This window comes from Globicephala melas, chromosome 2 (genome assembly GCF_963455315.2).
Source record: "Globicephala melas chromosome 2, mGloMel1.2, whole genome shotgun sequence".
Taxonomy (NCBI): domain Eukaryota; kingdom Metazoa; phylum Chordata; class Mammalia; order Artiodactyla; family Delphinidae; genus Globicephala; species Globicephala melas.
The window spans coordinates 55,066,635-55,075,190 of record NC_083315.2 but is presented as its reverse complement, the minus strand read 5'-3'; positions in this window follow the sequence as shown (position 1 = coordinate 55,075,190).

Here is an 8,556-nt window from a genome sequence, read left to right as displayed (position 1 = left end):
TAATGTATCAATGAAAGAGATAAATGATCCCCATTTTGCTTTACATTTATTGTATTGCTTGTACTCTTTCAACCCCAACTGCAGGTACTGCAATTCAGTTCTGGAAATTACCACTCAGGGTTAGTGCAGACCCCACAGGTTAAAGGGTAAGGTCTTAAACAATACTGTCCTTACTTTGACACAAACTGCAATTCAGGGGTTCCCAGGCTACCCACACTTTTGACCAACTATCTATAACTTTGGAAGGTCCCATGACCCTTTCAGTTTCCGCAATTCACTAGAATGACTTACAGAACTCACTAAGAATACTACATATAGGATTATGGTTTTATTATGAAGGATATACATAGGGCAAGGTCTGGGAGGTTTCCCAGCATAGATTTTCCATGTCCTCACCCTGTGGGGTCAGGGTGTGTCACCCTCTCAGGACATTAACGTGTTCACTACCGAGCTTCAGTTCCAGAGTTTTTACTGGTTTCTTTTTGTGTAGGCATGAGTGTTTAAATCACTGGCCATGTAATCAAACTCAGTCTCCAGCCACCCTCTCCACCCTTGTGGTCTGGAAGATGAAAGCCTCAACCTTCTAGTCATGATTGATATTTCTGGTAACCAGCCCCCACTTGGAAGTAATTCACTGGCCCCCCATGACGCACCTCATTAGCATAGCGAGGACACTCTTGTCACTCATGAAATTACAAAGGTTTTCGAAGTTCTGAGCCAGGAACCTCGAACAAAGACCAGACAAATTCTTAATTATACCACAGCCTGTGATGACAACTTGAATGCATTCTCACCCCATGCCTACTGCAGCCCTCATTGGACTGAACTCTCTACTCTCCTGGGAAAGGTGAGAGAAGGCTTTTTTTTTTTTTTTCCCATAGAAGACAGGGGTGCAGAACTGTACGTTTTCCTCCAGGTCAGTGGGATTCTGCCCATACATTATGGGGCAGGGGACAAATAGACATAGATACTGTTTAATATGTGCCTTTGAAAATCTTAGCTCTGCTGTTTCTCAATTATTCACCATTAATTCCACAGGTGAAGCCTTATATTTTTAACAGCTTTATTGAGGTATAATTGATATATGATAAACTGCATATATTTAAAGGGTATACCTTGACAAATAAATAAATATTCATGAAATCGTTACCCCAGTCAAGGTAATATTTATGACCCTCAAATGTTTTCTCATGTCCCTTTGTAATTGTACCCCAACCCACTTTTACTTTCAGGTAACAAATGATCTGCTTTCTGTCACAATAGTCTGCATTTTTTAGCATCTTTTATAAATGAATCACACAGTATATAATTTTTTCTATTTGGCTTCTTTAACTCAACATTGTTATTTTAAGATTCATCCATATTATAGCATATACCAAGAGTTTATGCATTTTTTTTCCTGAGTAGTATTCTATTGTATGAATATACCACAAATGTGTTTGTTTAACCATTTAATCACTCTGTTTAACTCTATTGATAACATTTTGACCATTTCCAGCTTAGAGCTGTTGCAAATAAAATTGCTCTGAACATTTATGTAAAATACTTTGTATGGACATATGCCTTCATTTCTCTCCCTGGAAATGACATGGCTAGATCATATGGAGGTTAATGTTTAACTTTTCAAGAAATTGCCAAAATATTTTTCCAAAGTTGTAAACTTTCACATTCCCACTAACAGTACATGAGGGTACCAGTTCCTCCACATTCTCACAAACCCGTGGTACAGTCATTTTTAATTTTGGCCATTCTAATAGGTGTGCAGTGGTATCACATTGTAGTTTTAATTGCATTTACCTAATGACTAATATTGACCATCTTGTCATGTGCTTATCATCAACCACATGTCATCTTTGGTGAAGTGTGCTTTGCAAATATTTTATCCCAGTTAAAGTTAGCCTTTTTTATTATCTTAACAGAATTTTTTGAGAGCAGATGTCTTTTTATTTTGATAAAGTCACATTTTATCAGGGACTGATAAATATCAGGGATATCAGTTCTTTAAGGGATTGTGCTTGTTAATGCCATAGCTAAGGAATATTTTCCTAGACCAAGGTATCAAACAATTTCTCCAAAATTTTCTTATAGAAGTGTTATGGTTTTAGGTTTAATTTGGGGGTACACTTACAATTTAAATGGCATATTTTATAGTTATCAATTTTGACTCAAATTTTGTATATGGAATAAGTTATGGATTGAAGTTCATTCTATCAAGGAGACTATTCTTACAACACTAAAGTGCCTTTGCAACTTTGTCAAAATTCAGTTTTCCATACATGTGCAATTCTATTTCTGTGATTTCTATTCTGTTCCATTGATCTATCTATCTGAAACAAATAGCACACTGTCTTGATTAATATTGCTTTATCATAATTCTGAAAATCAGACACTATTAGGATTTCATCTTTATTCTTTTTCAAGGTTATTTTAGCTATTCTAGGTTTTTGAATTTCAATAGGATTTTTAGAATTAATTTGTCAATTTCTACCAAAATATCTGCTAGGATTTTGATTGGGATCATATAGACTATATAAACGATTTTGAAAGCAATTACATTCTTTAATCTTCTGACCTATGGACCTGGTAAATCTCTCCATTTACTAAGGTATTCCTTAATTTCTTCCATCAATATTTCATAATTTTCAGTGTACAGGTATTTTATGATTTTGGTCAGATTTATCCTTATTTATTTCATGATTTTGATGCCATTATAAATATTTTTAATTTAAAAAGTCTAATTATTTTGCTAATGCATATATATGTGTATATAATTGATTTTTTCATATTGATTTTGTATCCTAGCACCTTACTAATACAACATATTAAGTATAATATGTAATAGGGTTTTTGTGTGTGAGTGTGTGTGTAGATTCCCTCAGCTATTCTACATTGATGATGCTGTAATTTGAGAATGAAAATTATTTATCTCTTCATGTCTAGTCCACATGTCTTTTATTTCTTTTTCTTGATTTGTTGCACTGAGTAGAACATCCATTAGTAACATGGGACATTCTTGTCTTATTCTTAATCTTACAAGGATATGGTGCATTGTTTCATCAAGTATATTTTTCTACTCGATTGAGATAATATGTTTTATCCTTATATTTTGTACTATTGTGAGTTACATTAATCAATTTTCAAATATTAGACAAATCTTAAGATCTTTCTGTTTAAAGGTCCTCTCAGTTTCTAAGGGTTTTCTTAGAAGGATTTTTAGTCAAATTCCATTTATTTAATATATAAGGGAAATATTCAGATTATATATTTTTATTGGATGAGGTTTGGCAGTTTGTGCCATTCAAGGAATTTGTCCATCTCTAATATGTAGAATAAATGACTGTAAAGTTGTTCATTATATTCCATTAGTGTCCCTTCAATACATTTCAAAACTGTAGTGTTGTCGCCTTCTTTATTCTTGATATTGGTGATTTGCATCTCTTGTCTTTTGATCCTGAGCAGTTTGGCTAGAGAATTGTCAATTTTCTTGATTTTTTTCAAATAATCATGTTTTTTTGTTTGTTTCTTTGATATTCTCTACTATCTCCCTATTTTCTGCTTCTTAATACTTATTATTTCCTTTCTTCTGCTGACTCATGGTATGATTTGCTCTTTTTTTTAAAAAATTCTTGTAAGGTGGAAGCTGAGGTCACTGATTTGAGATCTTTCTTATTTATAACATACACATTTAATCTTATAAATTTCCTCCTAAGAATTTCTTCAACAACACCCCACACATTTTGATGTGATTTTCCCTTTGACTATTTTTCCCCTTGGGTCAATGAGTTATTTGCAAGTATGTTATTTTGTTTTTAAATATTTGGGATATTGCAGAAATCATTCCATTATTGATTCTTAATTGAATTTCTTTGTGGAAAGAGAATAACATACTTTGTGTTTTTTCAACCTTTTTGAATATGTCGAGACTTTTTTTTTGTGGCCCAGAATATGGTCTATCTTTGCAAATGTTACATGTACATTTGAAAAGAATGAGTATTCTTTAGCATTCTCTAGCATTTGGTAGCATGTTATGTAACTGTCAATTAGGTTAATTTGGTTTACACTCTCACTCAGCTCTCCTATATTCCTGTTAATTTTCTGTCTACTTGTTGTAACAATTTTTGAGAGGGAAATATTGAAATTGCCAGCTATAATTATATTTACTGCCTGTTTTAGATCTATCTGTTTTTAATTTAATTATTTTTAAGCTCTGTATTTAGGTGTACAAATGTTTAGTGCTTGTACATCTTCTTGATGAGTATTTATGAAATGATCTCCTGGAAACATTCTTTGCTCTGAAATATACTTTGTCCAATATTGCTGTAGCCACTACAGATTTTGTTTACTTCATGTTAGCATGGTATACATTTTTCCACCCTTCTACTTGTAACTTATGGTTATCTTTATATTAAAAGTGATTTTTGTAGGCTAAAATATAGGTCAATCTTGCTATTATATCCAATTAATAATGGTTACATTTTTGGTTTTGCATATTTATTTTGAAATAATTTTTGATTTACAGAAGAGAGGCAAAGATAGTACAGAAAGTTTGTGTATGTGTTTCATACCATTTCTGTTAAAGTTAATATCTTAAATAAGCATGACATATTTATCAAAACTAAGAAATTAAAATTGATGCAATATTATTAATAAAACTACAGACTTTATTTGTACTTTACCTTTATTTCAGCTAATGTTCTTTTTTTTCCAGAATCTAATCTAGAATATCTAGATTAGTCATCATATATTAATTTCATCCAATCAGCAACAGTTTCTGTCTATGTTCTTAATGATCTTAACACTTTTGAATGAAACTACTGAGGCATTTTGAAGGATATCCATCCATTTATATTTGTCTGACATTTTCTTATGATGATACTTGAGTTGTGGATTTGGGGGAAAAAATAACACAGACATGAGATGGCTTTTTCACGACGTTAATAACAGAGTATGGATGATATCAACATTATTTATTGTTGATATTAGCCTGGATCACTTAGAGTGATATCTGTCAGGTTTCTACACTGTCAATTTAGTATTCTTCCCTTTCTATTTGTAAGACGAAAATTGCTAATTCCAGACTGCCCTCAAGGAGAGAGGAGTTATGTTCCACCACTTACTGGAGGGAATAACATCAAAGAAAAATGTGAACATATATTAAAATAACCATATTTTAATAAACCAGTGTTTTATTTAGAGCAATTAAACAAGAAAAATGAATAAAAGATATCCAAAATGGCCATACTACCCAAAGCCATCTATAGATTAAATGAAATCTCTATCAAAATTCCAATGGCGTTTTTCACAGGAATAGAAAAAAAAAATCCAAAAGTTCGTATGAAGCCACAAAGACTCTGAATAGCTAAAGCAATCTTGAGAAAGAAAAAAAGCTGGAGGCATCACCCATTGATTTTAAATTCTACAACAAATCTATAATAATCAAGACAGTATGGTACTGGCTTAAAAACAGATGCACTGATCCATGGAACAGAATCAAGAACTCAGAAATAAACCTATACATATGCATTCAACTAATATTTGACAAGGATGCCGAGAATACTCAATGGGATGAAGACAGTCTTTTCAATAAATGGTGGTGGGAAAACTGGATATTCACATGAAAAATAATGAAATTGCACCCCTATCTTACACCACTCTCAAAAATTAACTCAAAATGATTAAATACTTAAATGTAAGACCTGAAACCATGAAACTCCTTGATGAAAACATAGAGAAAAACTCCTTGGGGCTTCCCTGGTGGCACAGTGGTTGAGAGTCCGCCTGCTGATGCAGGGGACACGGGTTCATGCCCCGGTCCTGGAAGATCCCACATGCCGCGGAGTGGCTAGGCCCGTGAGCCATGGCCGCTGAGCCTGCGCGTCCGGAGCCTGTGCTCCGCAACGAGAGAGGCCACAACAGTGAGAGGCCTGTGTACCACACACACACAAAAACAAAACAAAACAAAAACAAACAAACAAAAAAAACTCCTTGATATCAGTCTTGGTGATTATTTTTTCAATATGAAACCAAAACACAAGCATCAAACGTAAAAATTCAGTAAGTGGGACTGGATTAAACTAAAAAGCTTCTGCACAGTAAAAGAAACAATCAATAAAATGAAGGCATACCTACAAAATGGGAGAAAATATTTGCAAACCATCTGTCTGATAAGGTGCTAATATCCAAAGTATACAAGGAACTTAAATAGACATTTCTCCAAAGAGACATACAAATGGCCAACAGATACAAGAAAAGGTGGTCAACATCACTAAATATCAGGGAAATGCACATCAAAACCACAAGGAGATATCACCACACACCTGTTAGAATGGGTATTAGCAAAAAGACGAGACATAACATGTGCTAGTGAGGATGTGGGAAAAAGGCAACTCTTGTACACTGTTGATAGAAATGCAATTTTGTGAAGCCACTGTGGAAAACAGTATGAAGGTTACTCAAAAATTTTAAATGGGGCTACTAAATAACCCAGCAATCTCAGTTCTGGGTATATAATTGAAGGAAAGGAAGTCACTACCTCCAAAAATATCTGCACCCCCATTTTCATTGCAGCATTATTTACAATAGCCAATATATGGAAATAACCTAAGTTTCTATAAAATGAATGAAAGTGAATGGAAGAATTAAGAAAATGTGATATATTTATATGAGAGAGAAAGAGAGCACTGAACTCATAGAAACTGAGAGTAGAATGGTGGTAACCAGAGGCTAGTGTGGAGGAGAAATGTTGGGATGTTTTTCAAAAGGTACAAACTTCTAGTTATAAGGTAAATAATTCTTGGGCATCTGATATATAACATAGTGACTATAATGAATAATTCTGTATTATATACCTGAACATTGCTAAGAAAGTAGATCCCAAATGTTCTCACCACACACAAAAAATATTTTAATCATATCATGCAATGTATATGTTAACTAATCATATTGTTACACACTCAACAGCAAAAAAAAAAATGGTCTAATTAAAAAATGGGCAAAGGACCTAAATAGACAGTTCTCCAAAGCCATACAAATGGCCAACAGGTACATGAAAAGGTGCTCAGCATCACTAAATACCAGAGAAATGCAAACCAAAACCACAATGAAATATCTTATTGTGGTAATCATTTTACTATACATATATATTTATATATATAATAAAAATATAAAATATAGTATATGAAACATACAAATAGGTTATATATATATCATATATAAAATATAATAAATATAAATTTAAAAATTAAAATATATATACATATATGTATGTATATGAAATATATACATATGTGTGTGTATATATATAATGGCCACTTAAACTTACAGATTGTTATATGTCAATAATATCTCAATAAACCTGGAAAATATAAAATATTTTTTATTGAGAAATACTTGACATTCACCATTGTTTATATGTCACTGTATGTATTAAAGCAGACAGCATGATAGTTTGATTTACATATAAAGTGAAATGGTTACCACAATATGTTCAGCTAACATCCATCTTCTCATATAGATACAATAAAATGAAAGAAAAAAAGAAATAAGGAAAAAATTTCCTTATGGTGAGAACTCTTAGGATATACTCTCTTAACATCTTTCCTATATGTCTTACATCAGAGTAAACTATAGTGTCATCATGTTGTACCTTACATCCCTAGTACTTATTTACCTTATAACTCGAAGTTTGTACCTTTTGATCACCTTTCTCCAATTTCCCTCCCCCCACCCTCCACACTTCCTGTAACCACAAATCTGATCTTTTTTCCTATGAGTTTGGTTTTTTTGTTTGTTTTAGATTCATATGTAAGTGAGCTCATACAATATTCTTTCTATGTCTGACATTTCACTTAGCATAATATCCTAAATGCACATCCATGTTTTCACAAATAACAGGTTTTTCTTCTTTTTTATGGATAAATAACATTCAATTATGTGTGTGTGTGTGTGTGTGTCTGTGTGTCTGTGTGTGTCGGTGTGAGATCACAACTTCTTCATCCATTCATTCATCCATGATCATTTATGTTCTTTCCATGTCTTGGCTATTGTAAATAATGCTGCTATGAACTATGAACATGGGGTTCTTTTCAAGTTATTGTTTTCATTTCCTTTGAATATAATCTCAGAAGTGAAATTTCTAGATCATATGATAGCTCTATTTTTAAATTTTTGAGGATCCTCCATTCTGTTTTCCACCACAGTGTAATGAATTGAATACAATTTATTCAATGTATTCTCACCAATAGTGCATAAGGTTTCCCTTTTCTCCACATTCATGCCAACATTTGTTATCTCTTGTCTTTTTTTCATTATTATTATGGCCATTCTAACAGGTGTGAGGTGATATCTAATTTGCATTTCCCTACTGACTAGTGATTTTGAGCATCTTTTCAGATACCTGTTGGCTTTTTGTGTATCTTCTTTGGAGAAATGTCTATTCAGGTCCTATGCCCATTTTTCAATTGGGTTATCATTTTCCATTATTGAGTTGTTTATAGATTGCTATGAGTTCTTTATGTTTCAGATATTAACCTCTTATCAGATATAAGGTTTGCAAAT